Source organism: Pleurodeles waltl, chromosome 2_2 (genome assembly GCF_031143425.1).
Source record: "Pleurodeles waltl isolate 20211129_DDA chromosome 2_2, aPleWal1.hap1.20221129, whole genome shotgun sequence".
In the NCBI taxonomy this organism is placed as follows: domain Eukaryota; kingdom Metazoa; phylum Chordata; class Amphibia; order Caudata; family Salamandridae; genus Pleurodeles; species Pleurodeles waltl.
The window spans coordinates 782,028,010-782,049,170 of NC_090439.1; positions in this window are offsets into that span (position 1 = coordinate 782,028,010).

Genomic DNA, 21,161 nt, shown 5'->3' on the forward strand with positions numbered 1-21,161 from the left:
CAACTCCTCCGCAGTGAAGGCAGGGGCCCTCTCCCAAGACACATGAGCCATTGTCGCTTCCAGACACAGGTCACAGCAGCACTTGCAGTGTAGGTCCTCTCCTGTTGAAGGTCAGGTAGCAAGTGAGTGAACAGATATAAAATGGCGGTCACGTCCACGGCAGTGCGTACCTTCACCGCCGGCGTACATCACCATTGGCTCCTGGATCCCATAGGGCCCAATGATAACCAATGCAAAGATGCATGGCGGTCTTCGACCGCCTACCGCAACGGCGCACAACGCCAGCGGAAATACCTCATTTCCACTTGTCCCTCCTCACAGGGCAGCAGCCGCCATTTCAGGGGGGGGCACAGGGCATGGCACCTAACTGCGTCACAGTGGACATTGGCACAGCAACAGATTGTCAGATTCGCATACTGGTTCTGTAAAGCAAAGTAATCATCATTAGTGCAATAGTGTGTGAATATGACCCTCTGCTCCCCGTTGTCTTCCATAGGCTTCAACCACTGAGGCTGAATATGAAATGGCGGCATCCTCCGGTGTACAGACCCCTGGTGGACCTTGCGACAATGGAGGACAGACACATTATCATAACCTACAGACTTGATCGTGCCACAATCTAAGAACTGTGTGCCCAATTGGAGCCAGACCTGATGTCAGCTATCCACCAGCCCACAGGTATCCCACCTCTCGTGCAGGTCCTGTCAGTGCAAGTGGTTCCTACCAGACAACAGTGGCCATGGCATCAGGGATGTCTCAGCCAATGTTTTCCAACGTGTTGACCAGAGTCTTGTCAGCCCTGCTGAAACACATGCACAGCTACATCGTATTCCCCCAGGTGGATGATTTGGCCTCAGTGAAAGCTGACTATTATGCCCGGGGACATATCCCCAACGTCATTGGTGCCATTGATGATACACATGTAGCATTTGTCCCCCCCCCCCGAAAAATGAACAAGTTTACAGGAACAGAAAAAGCTATCACTCTATGAATGTGCAGATGGTGTGTTTGGCGGACCAGTACATCTCCCATGTGAATGGCAAATATCCTGGCTCTGTGCATGACGCCTTTATCTTGAGGAATAGCAGCATCCCATATGTGATGGGCCAACTCCAGAGGCATCGTGTGTGGCTAATAGGTGAGCCCAAGGTCCCCACACAGTATAAGTAGGTGCCTGGGTATGTGGTTGTCCATAAGGGTTAGTGTGTGTCTAACAGTTGTCCCTCGATATTTGCAGGTGACTCTGGTTACCCAAACCTCTCATGGCTACTGACCCCACTGAGGAATGCCAGGACAAGGGCAGAGGAACGTTACAATGAGGCACATGGGCGTACAAGGAGGATTATTAAAAAGGCCTTCGGCCTCCTGAAGGCCAGGTTCCTGTGCCTCCATCTGGCAGGTGGATCCCTGTACTACCCACCCAAGAAGGTGTGCCAGATCATCGTTGCATGCTGCACAACCTGGCCTTGAGATGCCAGGTGCCTTTCCTGCAGGAGGATGTGCCTGGAGATAGTCTTGTGGCAGCGGTAGAGCCAGAGGACAGTGAGGAAGAGGAGGCAGAGGAAGAAGATATTGACAACAGAAGCAATATAATTCAGCAGTACTTCCAGTGACACACAGGTAAGACACTGGAACGACACTTTACTTTTCAGTTTTATGTTGGACATTGTACATGGCAGCCTGTTTCCCTCTCGCTATGGCCACTGACTGTACCCTTTGGCATCTCTATTTTCAGATCTCTGTGCCCCATTCTGGATCCTGCTATGTGTACTGCTGCCCACCAAAGGTCATTTCAAAGTAAATTTCAATGTACATTTGACTTGCAATGCTTTGATAATGTTGAACTAATACATATTTGAGTCATTTGGCAGACTCTGGATTAGTATTTGTTCCAAGGGTGTTTATTTACGTGCTCATAAGTAGAGGGGAATGTGCAATGGGCTGGGCTGATGGTGAAGGAAATTCCAGGGTAGAGTCCAGTCTCTTTGTATCACAGGTGCATTGTCCAATGGGTCATAGGAAGGGGAGTAATGGCAGTTCAAGGTGGACAGGGTGACAGAGTGGGACAGAAGGTTGACAATCAGGAGAGTCTTATTTCCTGGTGGGGGTCTTGGCAATGTTTGCTTCTGTCTGGATCGCAGGGAGCGTTTGCGGGGTGGTGCTCCTTCTGCAGGGGGTGGGGTGCTGGTGGCCTGTTGTTCCTGTGGTGGGGCCTCCTGTCCACTAACGCTGGCGGAGGTGGAAGGCTGTTCATCGGTTTGGCTTGTGTCAGGAGCCCGTTGGTGTGCCACTGCCTCCCTCATGGTGTTGCCCGTGTCAGCCAGCACCCCTGCAATGGTGACCAAGATGGTGTAGATGTTTGTGAGGTCCTCCCTGATCCCCAGGTACTGTCCCTCCTGCAGCCTCTGGGTCTCCTGCAACTTGGCCAGTATCTGGCCCACCGTCTCCTGGGAATGGTGGTATGCTTCCAGGATTTTGGAGAGTGCCTCGTGGAGAGTGGGTTCCCTGTGCCTGTCCTTCCCCTGTCGCATAGGAGTCCTCCCAGCTTCCCTGTTCCTCAGTCCCCTGAACCGTGTGCCCACTGCCACTGCCCCCAGGTCCCTGATCGTCCTGTGTTTCTGGGGTTGCCTGGGGTCCCTGTAGTGGTGGACACACTGGTGATTGACGTGTCCTGGGGACAGTGGCATGGGCCCTCTGGGTGGGTGCTGTGCTGGTGTTTCCTGAGGGGGAGGCTCTGTGGTGGGTTGGGACTGTAGCAGGGGAATCAACTGTCCAGAGCTCACTGATGGGCCAGGTTGGTCATCCTGATCCAGGCGTGCAGAGCTGCTGTCATCACTGTGGGCCTCTTCAGGGGGGGACTGGATGTAGCTGGCACCTCCTCTCCGGTGACGTTGAGTATGGGTCCTGTGGGGTTGCAAATGCAGTGTTAGTGGATCTGCGTGTGCCATCGTGTGCATGGGTGTGTTTCCCTGTATGATTGTGATTTCTGGGTGACACTAGGTGAGTGTCTCTACTGGGCATGCTGTGGTGATCGGTGTCCATGCAGGTCTGTGTTGGGGGTCCATGCATTGGTGTTACATGCAGGGCTTGGTATTGGGATGGGTGGGTTGTGATGGTGGGGTATGTGTGAGGTGGTGGAGTGATGGGTGTGAGGGTAGAGGTAGGAGTTTGTGATGGCATGCAGGTACAGTGGGGGGATAAAGTAGTAAAGATGTGACTTACCAGAGTCCAGTCCTCCTGCTACTCCTGCGAGGCCCTCAGGATGCATTATTGCCAAGACTTGCTCCTCCCATGTTGTTAGTTGTGGGGGAGGAGGTGGGGGTCCACTGCCATTCCTCTGTACAGCTACTTGGTGTCTTGCAATCACGGAATGCACCTTCCCCTGTAAGTCGTTCCACCTCTTCCTGATGTCATCCCTTGTTCTTGGATGCTGTCCCACGGCGTTGACCCTGTCCACGATCCTCTGCCATAGCGCCATCTTCCTAGCAATGGACGTCTGCTGCACCTGTGATCCGAATAGTTATGGCTCTACCCAGATGATTTCCTCCACCCTTAGCTCCTCCTCTGAAAACCTGGGGTGTCTTTGGGGTGCTATGGATGTGGTGTGAGTGATATGTGTGAGGATGTGTGGGGTGATGTGTGGGGTGATGTGTTGGGGTGTATGCTGTGAGGTGCGTGTATGGTGTATGGGTGATTGTGTTCTGTGGCTCAGATTGAGTGGGTGCTCCTGGCTTGTGTCTCTCTCTGTTTGAAATCTTTTTTTTTTCGTTGAAAGTGTTGTGGGTAATGTGGGTGTGTGTTTTATAGTGGTGTGAGTGTGTGGGTGTGGTGTGTGTATGGGTGTCAGGTGTGTGTAGTTTGAATTGTCCAATGTGGTGTTGTTTTGTAAATGTGTGTGTATTTTGAGCGCAGCAGTGTCTGCCGCCAATAGTTTACCGCAGTTGAAAGACCGCCGCAGTGATTCGTGGGACATGATACTGTGGGTGTATTCCTGTTGGCGTAACTGTGTGGGTTTTTGCTATCACCAGTTTATCACTGACCTTTGGTGTGGCGGATTTGTGTGGGTGTCTATATAGTGGCAGTTTTCTCAGTGTGGGTCATAATACCCATAGCGGAATACCGCCGCGGTCACAGTGTGTTGGCGGCCATCAGCACAGTGGTAGGCGGCATTTACCGCCAGGGTTGTAATGAGGGCTATTGTACTTTTAAATGCATACTAAACATGTAAATGAATTAGGCATAGACAGCAATATAGTATCAAAGACTCCAAGTTTGAATAAAAAAAGAAGAAAGAGAAAGGGAGAGGGAGAAGAGCTATAAGGATAGAAAAGGGAATCAAGTGATAGCCATGTGGAGAAATAAGTAATAGACAGTAGTTACAGCAAATGTAAGATGAAATAAGTATATATAAGATGAAAAATAGGAAATATATTGACATTTTTTTAAAAGGAGGAGAAAAATCAATTTCCTTCGCAGTGCGTGAGATATAATTACCTAATGGCAACCTTAGCTGATGACGTTTGAAGAAAGTTCCTGTTGAATCAAGCTTGTAGCTGTCAAGCCTATGATGATAACATTCAGAATTCCACCACTGTCTGAGAGTAATGTTCTCCGAATAGTTCCAGTGAGAAGTAATAATAGAGATTGCAATAGAAAGCAAGAGGTCCACCAATTTTCCAAGAGGCTTGAATGAACTCCAAATTTTGTGTATGCCACCCAATAACAGTAACTCATATGACACTGGTAAGGAGATCTGAGCTATTGCTGAAATGTGAGACCATATTGAGGACCAAAAAGTCAAAAAAACATGTGAAAGTCAGTACCCTGCTGAGTGTGGCAGTGCCAACGATTGTCATATTGTGTTAGTCTGAGTTTGTAAATGCGTACAGGAGTGTAGAAAAGTCTATTACAAAAAGAAATCCATCTTCATTCTACTATATCACACTCACAAGTGCTGACAATTGATGGTGTCGCGTAGGCTCTCATTATCCTAATGAGACTACTGGATTTTGAGCGGCAAGATCGTCCACAGTATGGGGGACTGAGTCTGACCCACGGTGGATGACACTTGTCACTCTAAATCCGAGTTTTGCTCCGGCTAACTAGCAGTGCCTCATCTCTCCCAAATGGTAGAGACATTTGGGCAGCCGAGTGCATGACATCTTAATACTTCTCAGGGAAGTTGTGGTCACTCAGGTCACAACCGGTTCTCTCATACACAGTGCAGTCTCATATATAAATGACAATAGAAGCAGTGTAAGTTTTAAAGATTGGTTTAATAAAACAACTGCATTTTAGATAGCAAAGCGTGAGCTGCAATAACCAGAACTACACAACACAGTAATATTAAAATAGTAACGATGAGAGTGAAGAACAAGAATAAAGCTATCATAGTGCCGCTAGGTTATTCTCTCTCTAAGTTATATTTTCAAGCACAGCCTCTTAAGCTCCAAGCCTGCCTTTCAGGTTCCCCCGGGAGGACATCGACCCTCATACCTGAGCAAAGGCCTGTAATCTGCATCATCATCTGCAACGGGGCATTCAGCATACAGTTGTGGATCCCTGGCTGGAATCTCCCTCTTGACGTGTACTAGGACTAGAAAGTGTTTTTATAACTAACATGCAGATGTTCTAAGAAAATGTCCCTAGGTAAGGATATGTATTTTCTACGAATGCTGGAGACTAAACTTCTACCACGTTTACCAGCAATGTACCAGACTGTAGCCTTGACTGAAGCACATTTTGATCAAAAATGCATTATTTGAGAACACAGTGCTGAACTAAGCTAAACAGTGTGATAGTGGAAATTAAAACAAGACCGTAAAAACTGGTTATTGTAAAATAACAGTGCGACACTGAATAAAATATATCTAGGGCAAAGTGCACAGCGGCCTAGTATGTAAAACTAACGTGCATGAATCTATATTAAAAATGGCTACACTACAACGGAATGATAGAGCCTATTACTGAATCATCGCTTTAAAGCAAAGAAAAAAGAAGTAATCTCTAATTTTACACAGAGATGTTCTTTAGATATAGCAAACCTGTAAGGGCATAATAATAAAGATATAATACATGTTGTTAAGTTTAGAGCGGTACTATAAACACCACTTAACAACCACTTATACTTGAGGGTTCTTGCTTACTAAGATCCATGCAGCATGATTGATTTCATAAATAAATTTCAAAGAGGCGGTTACAGATGAGTACTCCAGTGGTACCACAAATGTAAAAAACAAAGCATGCTGATTGGCAGAGAGGGCTTTTTTTCCCCCATCGGCCCCTTCAGTACTGTGGGAGCTGTACCAGCCCCAGAGTTCCAACCTGATTGAGGGATTGAATGGATAGAAAAGGAAGGAGTAATAGAGGTTTGGGAAATTTGAGTGAAAAGGGTGGGAAAGATGTGTAGGAGACAGTGAATGAATGAAAATGAGAGTAGATGGGCAGAGTGAGTGGATGGTAAAGGAGAGGCTAAAAACAGATGGATGTAGGAGAAGAGGGTAGGGAAAGGAGTGAGTGTATGGGAGGTAGAGTGGGAGTGGAAGGGGGTAACATTGAGGGGCAAGTGCAAGACTAATGAGAGTATGTGAGAGAACAGATGGAGAGGGCATGGAGTGATGTTAAGGAGTCGGGGGAGTGGTAGTAGTTGGTGTGAGACAGCTGATGGGAGGAAAGTGGGGATCGAGATCAATAACTTAATAATTTCATCAGATATGTGAAAGATGTCCCCCCTCAAATCTGGCCTTCTTTATATCTATCTCTCTCTCTATATATATGATATTATATATATATATATATATATATATATATATATATATATATATATATATATATATATATATATATATATATATAAATATATATATATATATATATATATATAAATATATGCTGCAATGCTCCAAAAAGGACACCCACACTGTGGAGGGTAGAGCCAGTAGGACGGCAGAGGAAAACTGCTTATAAATATCCAATCCAAAGTCCTAAAGGAAACGCTAACCTGGAATATTGATGCAACTAACGCTTTTCAGCGTATCTATTCACTAAAAAAACAAAGGTTGCAGAGACGTTATAGTTAGCTTTAGATTTTACAAGCACAAAGCCATAGAAATTCAGCTGTCAACCAACAGGTAGGTTACAAACGTGGGGTGCTCGGGGACATAGGTGCACCTTTGGTGTTGGGTTTCTGTGTCGGCGAGCCCTCGTGGTTGAGTTGTCCTGTGGTCTGAGGCAGCAGGCATCATTGGGGAGCCCGGGAGGGGTGAAACCACAGTGGACTCGAGCTCAGGAGAGCTGGGAGACTTCATTGACACCACAGGCCCACTTCAACGTGAACTGGAGGCAACAGTTGCAGTGATTGTTTTAGGTGTCTGGTTTCTCTCACCACAGAGGCCACAGGAGAAGGAGCCTGCAGTCAGAGGCTGCAGGCGATTTCAGGGAGTCCAGGAAGGGTGAAACCACGATGGACTCAAACTCTGGGGAGCTGGGGAACCTTGTTGGCACCGGTGGTCCATTTCACCTCGTGTTGGAGATGGCGACTGCAGTATTGACTTCAGGTGTCAGTTGTTGGCAGTTCCAGAGGTTTCAGAGTCCTTTCTTACGAGGTTTTTGGTGAACAGGTTCGCTGTTCATGGGATGTCTTGAGTCTTTATTGGAGGCAGGCAGTCAGGTTTTAGGAGTCACAGCTACTAGGCGATTCGACTTTAGCACAGATTTTGATGAGGGATGCAAACAGACTGGCAGGGTTGGTACCAGGTCTGCTGCTTCTTTTCTCTTCTTCTGCTGTTGTGGCTCTTCGGTGTTCTTTATCTTCTTAGGTTGTCAGGATCTGCTTCTCTTGTGCCAGGGGCTCACCTAAATACTGAATTTAGGGGCATTAGGGGTGTGTAGGGTAGTAGCCAATGGTCTACTGACCCTTGCGGTCCCTTGCCCCCAACATGACAACTTCCTGTGAGAAGTAGCCATATCCCTATCCCAGAGGTCCTAAGTATGCCATCACAAAGATGGCTACTTCTGAAAAATGGTGTCCACCTCACAGTAGCTCCACCGGGGGTGGCAGGCCTACATGACTAGCTAATTTTACCACCTGTCCAGGTGCCAAATGGTCCCTGGACAGGGTGGGTGGCTTCCTTCCCTGTGAGGGGAGCCAAATTCACATTTCAAAGGCGGCAGCCCTTTGAGGCTTGCCACCTTAGGAAGGCTAATCAACATGTCATCCTATGGGAGGGGGTGTTACACCCTTCCCAGACAGGTTTTTGTTCTAGGGCTCCTGAGAGCAAAAGGCTCTTGCCCTAAGGGTCCATAATGGTGTCTCGGGTGGCAGGCTGGTACAAACCAGTCCATGAGCACACCAAAGGCTGGTAGAGTTTCAGGGGCATCTCTAAGGTGAATATAGTGGTAAATCCATCACTGGCATCAATGTGGGTTCACCAATATGAGATGTTTGATACCAAGCATCCCTATCTTCAGTGAAGCCATCATGTAGCTGGGGAACTCATTTTCACCAATGTCCAATACATGGTTTAAAATGGCTTCTCTGGTCACTTGCACTGCAGTAATGGAACTGGCCAGCACAGGGACATATCTGCTCATGCAGGTATGCCCTCACATGTAATATTAAGCACCATGCCTTAGGGCTGTCAGTCATGCTATAGGGTTGACTAAACATATTACATGCAGTGATAGGGATGTGGAACACAGGGATGTGTGACATGTTGTGTTTTCAGTTTTGGTTGCACCAAGACACACAGCCTGCAGTGGCAGTCTGTCATGTGCTTGGTGAGGGGTGCCTTAGGGTGGCACAATTCATGCTTCAGCCCTCAGGGACCCTCTTTAGTACCCCAGGTCCTGGCTACCAGGGGTACCATTTACTAAAGATTTATAGAGGGTGCTAAAGGATTTGCCAATTGGTCAGTTTTGGGGCAAAGAACACTGGTACTGGGGACCCAGTTGGTAGGGACCCAGTGCACTTTAGTCAAAGTTACATCAAGTACCAGACAAAATGTGTCAGGTACTGCAACAAAAACCAAGTTCTCTATAGCCTTACACTTTGCATACATGCCATGTGAAGGATTGAGGCACGTTCTGTTTGAGGAGTGTGTATGAAGTAATGAAGACCATGGCACCTTGTTATTGTTCAAGTGTGTGAAATAAGGTTGTTGGTTGAGGGGGATGAAACTCTATTCAAGCAATACCCACTATCCTTGTCAAGCTGAACCACAAGAAGTCACTAAACTAACACCTACGTAACCCTCTGGCTACTTGCACAAAAAGCAGTCATACTTAACTTAGAGGCATTGTGTAAAGTATTTATGCAGCACTGAAACAATAATAAAGTGAAAACACAACACAAGAAAATCCCACACCAATTTAGAAAAATTTAGTAATATTGAATAAACCATTTGACACCAAAGTCACAAAAATCCAATAAGTAAAACCGGAGATATGCAATTTCAAATATTTAAGGTAAGTATTGTGTTTAAAGCACAAAGCAGTAGTGCTAACTGTTTGTGCAAGTCCATGTGAAAGTCACAAGTTCTGGCCGACTGCGTTGGAGTGCAGGATGGATACACAGACCAGGTTAGTCCCACTGAAAATGTTGCCTTCTAAAGTCCAGAGCAAAGAGTTCTGTTTGCATTGGAGAAGGTCCCAAGCAGTAGGGAGAGCATCACAGGTGGTCTCTGCTGTAGCAGGAAGAGCAGGCTGGGCATCATGAATGGTTGTCATTGTAGCTCGAAAGTTCTGTTGGGTGTCACAGATGGTTGTTGCTGGAGCTTCACATTGATGGTCATTGCGACCTCTTGATGCTGTAGCACAATGTGCAGATCTTGCCTTGACGGTCGCCTCTGATGGTCGCTATAGTGCAAAGAGTCAGGTTCACCGGAACTTCTTCTTGACGATCAGAGCGGGTGACAAGATCTTGATGTGAATGGCCCATTTTGCGGTTTTAAAGAGCCCATCAGGATTTCTCCTTTTCTTTTACTACTGCCACACCAAGGGCCCAGGACCTGGGAGGCACCTCTTGGGTAAAATGAACTCACTCCATCAAAGGCTAGCAGGGCTCTGGCAGGTGCAGTACAGCAGGTGAGCTGGCAGTTGCAGAGACGTCTCTGGATCTTGTTGTGTCCCTGTAGCTCAGAACAGGAGGTCAGTCAGCGGACCCTCTGAGTCACTCACCTGGGATGAAGGAAGCAGATCCAATCTTCTATCTCAGCAAGCAGGGCAGGCCTTAAGAAGCGGGCAGTAGGGCGCCCTCTTCTGTAGTATCCACAGGCCCAGGAGCGTACTGAAGAGAGGGTCTCAGGATCCTCTTTTTAAACCTAGTGCCCACTTTGAAGGGGGAGAAGCTTCTGAAGTTTCCCCCCAACTGAGGTATCTGGCATTTCCTACCTCCCTGTTGTGGTACCACTCTCTGTAGTCACATAATAGTATAGTGTGAAGTCCTGTGTGTGTGAACTTGGCCAGTGCCTTTAAAGTGCAGGTGTGGTAAGTGACAGCTCTGCATGCCCATTAAGCCCATCCTACCAACAACTACACTCCCTTTTGTGATGCTGTCTGGGAGAAATACATAAAGGCCAATTACACCCAGTCATGCGACCCAGGATAAGGCTGCAGGCACCAAATAGGACAAGAAAATGGCAACTTTCTTAAAGTGGTAGTTTTATATTTGTGACTTAAAATCTGACTTAACCATTAAAGAGGGTTTTAAATTATAATTCCCCAGACACCAAACATGATATTCCTACCTGCTCCCACTCAAAAGCTATCAGTTATTAAATGTAATAAGGTAACCCAGTGTTATCCTATGGGAGCGGTGGCCCTTGCAATAGTGAAAAAAGAATTTTTGCGTAATTCACTACAGGACATGTAAAACTTAAAAGTGCATGTGAATCTTTCTAAATACGATGCACCTGACCTACGGGCTTATTAGGGCGTACCCTGGGGTGATATATATATTAAAAAGGAATGTTTAGACTTGTCAGTCAGGACTGCAACATTTTTTCGAAGGGCTACTTAAGTGGATGGCACAGTAAGTGCTGCAGGCACACTAGTAGTGTTTTTATTTACCACCTCTGGGTATATGGTATACCACTTTACCAGTGAATTACAAGTAAATTACATGTTACAAATTACAAGTAAATTAAATGTGCCAATGAGGTGTAAGCCAATGTTACCATGTTTAAGGGAGAGATCACAATAAAATTAGCAGTAGTTAGCAGTGGTAAAGCGTGCAGAGTCCTAAAGCAAACAAAATCTTGTTCAGAAAAGAGGAGGAGTGAAGGCAGAAAGTTTAGGGATGAACCTGCAGAGAGGGCCAGTCCAACACCACAGTATTTCTCTCGATCATACTAGCTGTGGGTGTTCAGTGCTAAGTGAAGAGTAAAGTACTCTTATAACTTTGTATGGCTCACCTGAATTCCTCAATGACCCTCATAACAAATATGTCATCTTTGTGAATATGTGGCACTTTCTGATGCTCCAGGACAGCCTTGACGGCATATGGTACTTAACACTACCCACTAATAAAGAAACATTTAAGTGAATTAATAGATACAATTAAGGTATGTGAGTGTTGCAAAGCACCCCTGGATTTCATTTAGGGGTCGCTTGAGGTCGCTGCTGCGACCCCTGGCTTGCCCCTTGTGACCCTTGTCACTTCCTTTGCGACCCCCAGCCTCAGAGGTGGCAAAATTAGTGCCTGTGGCACGAGGGCCAGCTCGACTAATGGGCTTCAGTTGGAGGTCCACTTACCTGTTTTTTTGTCAATGTTTTTATTACACAAAAGGTGAATAATATGATTCACTATTTGTGTAATAAAAATGGAGTACAAATAGCTGGAATATGACTCTATCTGGCAGCTAAGGTATGCAAAAAATGCTTTCAAATGTATGTAGTATGCATGTTTGCAGTTGAGAGTGTGTATGAAAGAGAGTGTGTGAATGTGTGTACATGTAAGTGTGTGTGAATCACAGTAAAGGTCAAGTGGCATCTAATGTCACTTCTGCTACCCCTGGCATTTTGGTGAATTGACGCTCATAAAAGCACAATCAAAGCACTTGTGTTTATGTACGCCTGCATAAAGGCGGTCTCTAATATGGGAAAGTGAGTGCTCCAAACTGTAATAATTCAACTAAAATATTAGCTGCCATGACCGAATAAGCGCGGTTTCATTTATGAACCCTCAATTATCACTTTTAGCAAAATTTCCTGCTTGGGTACAATCCAAAGGCAAAGCAACGTAGGAAAGTGTCCGCCAACACTAGTTAAGATTGTTGTTCATAAACCAAACTTCTCTCCATTCATTAGCGGACGTCCTGCTTTGTGTTTGCGCTGATTGACTTCATTTGCAGTTAATGTCTGCCACGTTATCTGCGCTGCCATTTCTGTAAGTCGTGAGAAAGCAGGCGCTATTCTAGTCGCCCTTCAAACGTGTTTGATTCCCACCCCCCTCCATAACAGCTCTTTCAAACTCTCTGCCTGGATCTGTGATCTGCAGGGAGGGGAGCGGGAGGGGCCGCTTTGCACGTATATAATGTGCGCAAGCTTTTCTGCCTGGCATGAGGACAACAAGCTACAAATGTCACCCGGGGGCCCATCGTGCTGACAGCATGGCACATGTGCTTGTAAACTGTCTCAAGGAGGATATTTGATTGCCTCCTTTCTTCTCTGCTCTGGTCCCAGACAAAGGAGGGCTGACCTCTTACGTGACCTGGCAAGTGCTGAGATTCCCGAAACACATTTCCCTGTTGTGTCCCACCGCTTAACAAAACGAAAAAGAAGCAGCCTCTGTACGCTTGAATGATGAGATGAAAATAACTGCTGTGCTGGTCGTAGAGGGTGCCGAGTTTCACCTCAAAGTGCGCCCCGGCAGTTTCTCATGCTGCCCATATGATTGTTGCTGGTTATTTTTATTTATTTATTTTTAGAGGGGGGTTCTGTAATTGCCATGTGCACTGTGTTCCCACGCTTCTATTGTTTGTTCCTTCGAGTTTCCGATGCCTGTCACGTGTGCTAATTAGCTGAAGTGGCTGGATGACTGTAAAGACGTGTGTCCCCTCCCAAAGGGCTACAGGAGATAGTTTGGTGTAAAAGAACAGGGAAATCTATGCTGTGTGTATGTGTGTGTGCACGTGTGTGTGAGTGTGCCGTCATGTGGCCTCCATTACCTTCACGTGGCTCCACTGCCTTGAACGTCCACTTTTCTATGCTTTGGTGGATTGAGGGGATGCAACTATAAGAGACTTGTGGTAGCAGTATAGTGGACCCTTCTCTGTCAGGGTGGGAACAGGCTTACGTCACTGGTCATGACTTGAGTTTTAGCGTCAGACCCCAGTCACCTGCCGGGCTCCTTTAGCTGCTAAAGCAGGGGCTTCAAGATGCCACTGGCTCTGTGCATGCATGGATTGGAGGAGGAGGTGCTCTGCACATGGTTTGCATTCCATCCTCCTCTTGCATATAGAGATGAGCTAATGGTACCAACTTTTCCAACACCAATTATTACCTTTTAATATTTTTTATCAGTGTGTGACTGAAAAGGACACCGTCCCCTTCCCAGACTAGGATGCGGTATACCCTACAATACAGGATAAGGGATAGCTTTATTCATTTTAGGAGATAGTGGTTGCCCTCTTAGATATAATTGTTTCAAAGAATAGCACTTTGAGATATAAGTAGTCTATAGGTCTAATCCATGTTCGTTGTATGTGCAGATTTTCTCATCTATCACGTGTGTTGATTTGCAGTGATTTGCAATGAATTGGCACTGGTCTGCCCACAGCACAGTTAGAAATAATAATCCCATATAAAGATGTCTGAATTACTATTCTTAGTTTTCATAATCTGTTTTATATCCCCATGGGTTATTTTACCAGAATTCACACTCATGTAGGACTCACCTGGGTGTTACTGTTAGAAAGAGAATATCACTCGGCATTTAGATTAATCTGGATTCCCCTTTTGTCCAGTAGTTTATATATAATATCTCCCTCCTGTCAGGGTCCCCCAGGAAGTCGAGTCTGCCCTGGTAGCACTGTCCTACCAGGGTGGGGTGAGGTCGCGGATGATAAAAACATGACACAAATACATGTATGAGGTCTCCGCTTCCATAAGAATGATCTTCCCTTGAGCAGTGCCTGGACAGAAGTTCTGTGATGTCTATTTCAGACACAGACCTATTTACCTGCACCAGGAAACAGGTAACTGTTTTTCTGTGTATCACCTACCATGGCTGTTGTGATTGAGTGTTAAAAATCACATTCACACTCATTCTATGTGGGTTCCCCTAGAAGGCATGTTGGATGGAGGGTAGGTACAGTGATTATACCTCCAGTGCTGATGTCAATGAACTGGTCTTTGGGTTCCGAACAAAGGGCACTGACCCCTGACTAAAATTTGGTAGTGAGCATTGGAAGCTTTATCAGCCTGGGCATATGCTCGTTTAAGGTAATATGAGGACAAAAATATTGAAAAAAAGTGTCTCTTCAGTATGAAGTAAAGATGAGTCGGGGAAACGAGAAGAGAGACAGCTAGAACCAGAAACAGGAAATGTGATTTTGACGCCAAACATTCAATAAGAACTGCCTTGTTTTCTGGTAGTGATTGGATGAACATTTGTACACCAGTGGGCCACGCACCATGGTCCAAATCCACTAAACCCATAAGTACTGTAAAACATTCAAGAATGACATAAAACACTAAAGATGGCAGGATCTAGAACAAAGGTTGAGTGTCCTTGTATCAAGTGGCTATGGATGACAACATGCTGAGGAGAATGGAAGGTGTGTCTTATAAAATTGTACACAATGTCAGAAAGGGTGAATGTACTTACAATCCTCTACTAAGGGCTTAAAGAAAGACTCAGCGAATAATGTGTAAGCCAGGATTCTTAAAGGACTATGGCCCTCATTATGACATTGGCGGTAAATCCCGCTTACCGCCATGCCGTCTGCTGCCAACATACCGCTGCGGTTTCCTGCTACCCATATTATGACCCACACATAGCAATCCGTCACTATACAGACACACACAATTCCGCCAGGCCAAAGGTCAGTGATAAACTGGTGATAGCAAAACCCACACTATTACGCCAACAGAACTATGCCCAGAGCATTATGACCCTCGAATCACCGCAGCAGACCTTTAACCGTGGTAAACCATTGGCAGTACATACCACTGCGCTCAAAATACAGACACACATACAAAACAACACCACATTGGAAAATTCTAACTACACAGACCTGACCACGTACACACACCACACCCACACACCCACACCACTATAAAACACACACACACATTACACACAACCCTTTACAACTCAAAAAAATTGACAACTGAGAGACACACCAAGAGCACCCACAGAACCAGAGCCACAGAACACCATCACCCATACACCAACCCACGCACCTTACAGCACACACCCCAACACATCACCTCACACACCCTCACACACACCACACACACTACACCCATGGCACCACAAAGACACCCCAGGTTCTCAGGGAGGAGCTAAGAGTCATGGTGGAGGAAATCATCCGGATAGAGCCACAGTTATTCGGATCACAGGTGCAGCAGACATTCATTGGTAGGAAGATGGAGCTATGGCAGAGAATCATGGACAGGGTCAACGCCATGGGACAGCACCCCAGAACAAGGGATGACATCAGGAAGAGGTGGAATGACCTACGGGGGAAGGTGCGTTCCGTGGTAGCAAGACACCAGATAGCTGTACAGAGGACTGGCAGTGGGCCCCCACTTCCTCCCCCACAACTAACCAATCAATCAATCAAAAAATGTGTATAGCGCGCTACTCACCCGGAGGGTCTCAAGGCGCTGGGGGGGAGGGGGGACCGCTACTGCTCAAACAGCCAGGTCTTGAGTTGTTTCCTGAAGGAGAGGTGGTCGTGGGTCAGACGGAGGTGGATGGGGAGGGAGTTCCAAGTCTTGGCTGCCAGGTAGGAGAAGGATCTTCCTCCCATGGTGGCTTTTCTAATGCGTGGCACGGCGGCGAGGGCGTGGCTGGTCGATCGTAGCTGGCGGGTGGGAGTGTAGAAGGTCAGGCGGTTGTTGAGGTACCTGGGGCCCAGGTCGTGGAGGGCCTTGTGTGCGTGGGTGAGGAGGCGGAACGTGATTCTCTTGCTGACGGGGAGCCAGTGCAAGTCTCTCAGGTGTCCGGAGATGTGGCTGTGTCGGGGGATGTCAAGGATGAGGCGTGCGGAGGCGTTCTGGATGCGTTGGAGTCTTTTCTGTAGTTTGACCGTGGTTCCGGTGTAGAGGGTGTTACCGTAGTCCAGTCGGCTGGTGACGAGTGCCTGGGTGGCCGTCTTCCTGGTTTCGGTGGGGATCCATCGGAAGATCTTTCGGAGCATGCGTAAGATGTTGAAGCATGATGAAGAGACGGCGTTGACTTGTCTGGTCATCGAGAGGGAGGAGTCCAGGATGAAGCCCAGGTTGCGTGCGTGGTCCGTTGGTTTGGGTGCGCTGCCCAGGGCAGGGGGCCACCAAGAGTCGTCCCAGGCAGAGGGTGATGATCCAAGGATGAGGACTTCCGTCTTGTCTGAGTTTAGTTTCAGGCGGCTGTTCATCATCCACTCGGCTACGTCTTTCATCCCTTCGTGCAGGTTGGTTCTGGCGGTGGCTGGGTCGTTGGTGAGGGAGAGGATCAGCTGGGTGTCGTCGGCGTAGGAGATGATGTTGAGGTTGTGATGGCGTGCAATGGCTGCGAGGGTGCTCATGTAGACGTTGAAGAGGGTGGGGCTGAGTGAGGATCCTTGTGGTACGCCGCAGATGACTTCGGTGGCCTCGGATCTGAACGGGGGAGGCGAACTCTCTGGGTTCTTCCGGTGAGGAACGAGATGATCCACTCTAGAGCCTTCTCTTGAATTCCGATGTTGCTGAGGCGCTGCACTAGGGTGCGGTGGCAGACCGTGTCGAACGCTGCGGAGAGGTCCAGGAGGATGAGGGCCGCTGTTTCCCCATTGTCGAGCAGGGCTCGGATGTCGTCAGTGGCTGCGATGAGGGCGGTCTCGGTGCTGTGGTTGGCTCGGAAGCCGGACTGTGAGTGGTCGAGGGATCCATTAGTCTCGAGGAAGGCGGCCAGCTGTCTGTTGACGGTCTTCTCGATGACTTTGGCAGGAAACGGGAGGAGCGAGATGGGGCGGTAGTTCTTGAGGTTGGTGGGGTCTGCTGATGGTTTCTTCAGGAGGGCGCTGAGTTCGGCATGCTTCCAGCTCTCCGGGTAGGTGGCGGTGTTGAAGGAGCAATAGATGATGTCCCGGAGATGGGGTGCGATGACGGAGTCGGCCTTGTTGAAGACGTGGTGGGGGCATGGGTCGGTTGGTGATCCGGAATGGATAGTGTTCATCGTATGGATGGTGTCTTCGGTGCTGACCGGGGTCCAGGCGCGGAGGGTGGTGTTGGGGGGCGTCTGTTTGGTGGTTGGGTGCGTGGTCTGTGCGCCGAAGCTGTTGTGTATGTCGGCGATCTTGCGGTGAAAGAACGAGGCGAGTGAGTCGTAGAGGTCTTGTGAGGGGGTGATGTCGTTGTTTCCGGCGCTGGGGTTGGAGAGCTCTTTGACGATGCTGAAGAGTTCCTTGCTGTTGTGTGCGTTGTTGTCTAGTCGTTCTTTGAATGCTGTCTTCTTGGTGGTGTGGATCAGCTGGTGGTGTTCACGGGACGCGTACTTGAGGGCGGTCATGTTGTCTGTAGTCGGGTTTTTTCGCCAGGCTCTCTCGAGGGTGCGGCAGTTCTTCTTGGAGTTCTTGAGGTCGTTGTTGAACCAGGAGGCTTTCTTGCTGTTGGGCCTGATGGGATGGGTTTTCAGAGGTGCGAGGTTGTCAGCGCAGTTGGTGATCCACTGTGTAAGGTTGTTGGCTGCTTGGTTGGGGTCCGCTGAGCTGGCGGGAGGGTTCTGGCTCAGTGATGTGGAGAGCTGGTCGGTGGTGATCTTGTTCCAGCTCCTGCGGGGAGCCTGTTGTGGGTGGTGGTGAGTCGTGGTTTTTCTGAAGCTGAAGTGGACGCAGCTGTGGTCTGTCCAGTGGAGTCCGGTGGAGTGGCTGAAGGAGATGTACTTGCTGGAGGAGAAGACTGGGTCAAGCGTGTGTCCGGCGTAGTGGGTGGGGGTGTTCACCAGTTGCTTGAGTCCGAGGTTGGCGAGGTTGTCCAGCAGGGTGGTGGTGTTGTTGTCGTTGTTGTTCTCCAGGTGGAAGTTGAGGTCCCCTAGGAGGATGTAGTCGGCGGAGGGGAGGGCGTGAGGGCTGATGAAGTCTGCGATGTCTTCGCTGAATTGTGTGTGGGGTCCTGGGGGTCTATAGATGAGGGTGCCTCTAAGTGTGGTCTTGGGGTCGGTGTGAATCTGGAAGTGGAGATGTTCGGCAGCTGTGAGGGTGTCGTCGGAGTTGGTCGTGATGCGGATGGTGTTCTTGTGGACAATGGCGATGCCTCCTCCTGTCTGGTTGATGCGGTCCCTCCGGGTGATCTTGTATCCGTCCGGGATGGCGATGGCGATGTCGGGCGCTGAGGAGGCGTTCATCCAGGTTTCTGTGAGGAAGGCGACGTCTGGAGATGTGGTGTCGAGCAGGTTCCAGAGTTCCACGGCGTGTCTGTGGATGGAGCGGGTGTTAAGCAGGATGCACTTCAGGTGGATGCTGTTGGTGCTTGGTTTGGCGGGCGCGGTGCGGGTCTGGATGCAGGAGAACTTGCAGGATTGGCAGGTGAAGGGTCCGTGGGTGCGTCTTGGGGCGGCACGGCAGCACCCGGGGATCCGGCCGGTGTTGAGTGCGATGAGGGTGGCGGCTTCGTAGGTCCGGCGTGTAGGCTCGCAGTGGTGGGGGCCAGGGGGTCTGGCGCTGGGCGCGGTCCAGGCGCGGACGGGCGCAGACTGGCTTGCCTTTGGCGCGCCTTTGGCGCGCCAGCTGCGCGGCCGCTGTGCGGCCTCCATATGAGGGGAAGAGGGAGGGAGGAGCAGCTGGGAGGTGGGAGCGGGGCGGCCAATGGGGAGCAAGGGGGCGGAGCTACCGGAGTGTAGCGGCGGGAAACGAACGGGCGGCGATGGGGTGACGCGACGAGGCTGGAAGAGAGAAGAACACGGTGAGGGCAAACAAGGTAAAAACAATACAATACAGTGGAACAATACCAGGGGCACAGGCACTCGGGGTACAGAAGAAAGAGCGGACACAGGCACTCGGGCACAACGAAGAGGGCGCTGGCGCTAGGTCACTGGAGGCGGGAAAAGGCAGTCAGGGCACAGGAGCACAGGGCACAGGAGCGAGAGCGGTCACGCTGGAGGCTGTGAGGCGGTGAGGGGAGCGACCTGCCTGAGAACCAGGGTCAGAGGTCGCTCTCTCTATCGCTGCGCGGCCTCCATATGAGGGGAAGAGGGAGGGAGGAGCAGCTGGGAGGTGGGAGCGGGGCGGCCAATGGGGAGCAAGGGGGCGGAGCTACCGGAGTGTAGCGGCGGGAAACAAACGGGCGGCGATGGGGTGACGCGACGAGGCTGGAAGAGAGAAGAACACGGTGAGGGCAAACAAGGTAAAAACAATACAATACAGTGGAACAATACCAGGGGCACAGGCACTCGGGGTACAGAAGAAAGAGCGGACACAGGCACTCGGGCACAACGAAGAGGGCGCTGGCGCTAGGTCACTGGAGGCGGGAAAAGGCAGTCAGGGCACAGGAGCACAGGGCACAGGAGCGAGAGCGGTCACGCTGGAGGCTGTGAGGCGGTGAGGGGAGCGACCTGCCTGAGAACCAGGGTCAGAGGTTTGCTTCTCCCCAACTAACAACATGGGGAGAAGCAAATCTTGGCAATACTGCATCCTGAGGGCCTGGCCAGAGTAGCAGGAGTACTGGACTCTGGTAAGTCAAATCTCTATTACTATCACCCCCCCACCTGCATGCATCACATACCCCCACCCCTATCCTCACCCCCATCTCTCCACCATCTCACATACACCCCACCATCACAACCCACCCATCGCAATACCAAGCCCTGCATGCACCACCAATGCACGGACATCACTCACATCCCTGCATGGACACCCATCACTAAAGCATGCACATTAGAGAGAATCACCTAGCCCACAAAATCACTACTCACACAAGGCAAAGCTGACAGGGCAATCACAACCATACAGGGCAACACACCCATGCAGAAGATGTCACACACAGAAACAATAACACTGCATTTACATCCCCACGGGTCCCTCACACAACGTCACCAGAGAGGAGGTGCCAGCAACACCCAGCCCCCTCACAGAAGAGGCCCACAGTGATGACAGCACATCTGGTCGCCTGGATCTGGATGTCCAACCAGGCCCATCAGGGATCTCCGGACAGTCGGTTACCCAGTCACAGTCCCATACCACCACAGAGCCTCCCCCCTCAGGAATACCACCACAGCACCCACCCAGCAGGCCAATTCCTCTGTCCCCAGGACACGTCAATCAGCAATGTGTCCACCACTACAGGGACCCCAGGCAACCCCACAAACACAGGACGATCAGGGACCTGGGGTCAGTGGCAGTGGGCACACGGTTCACGGGACGAAGGCACAGGACAACAGGAAAGCTGGGAGGACTGCTGTGCGACAGGGGGAGGACAGGCCCAGGGAACCAACTCTCCACAAGGCACTCACCAACATCCTGGGAGCATACCACCATTCACAGGAGATGATGGGCCAGATACTGGACAAGTTGCAGGAGACCCAGCGGCTGCAGGAGGAACAGTACCTGGGGACCAGGGAGGACCTAAAGGACATCCACACCACCCTGGTCACCCTTGCAGGAGTGCTGGCAGACATGGCCAACACCACGAGGGAGGCAGTGGTACATCACCGGGCCCCTGACACTAGCTACACCGATGAACAGCCATCCACCTCTGCTGCCAGAGGCCCCACCACAGGGACAACAGGCCACAAGCACTCCTCCCCCTGCAGAAGGAGAATCACCCCGCAAAAGGTCCCTGCAATCCAGGCAGAAGCCAGAGCACATTGCCAAGGAAATAAGACTCTCCTCATTGTCACCCTTGTGTCCCACTCTGTCACCCTGTCCACCTTGAACTGCCATTGCTCCCCTTCCTATGCCCCCTTTGTCAATGCACCTGTGATACAAATAGACTGGACTCTATCCTGGACTTTCCTCCACCATCACCCCAGCCCATTGCAC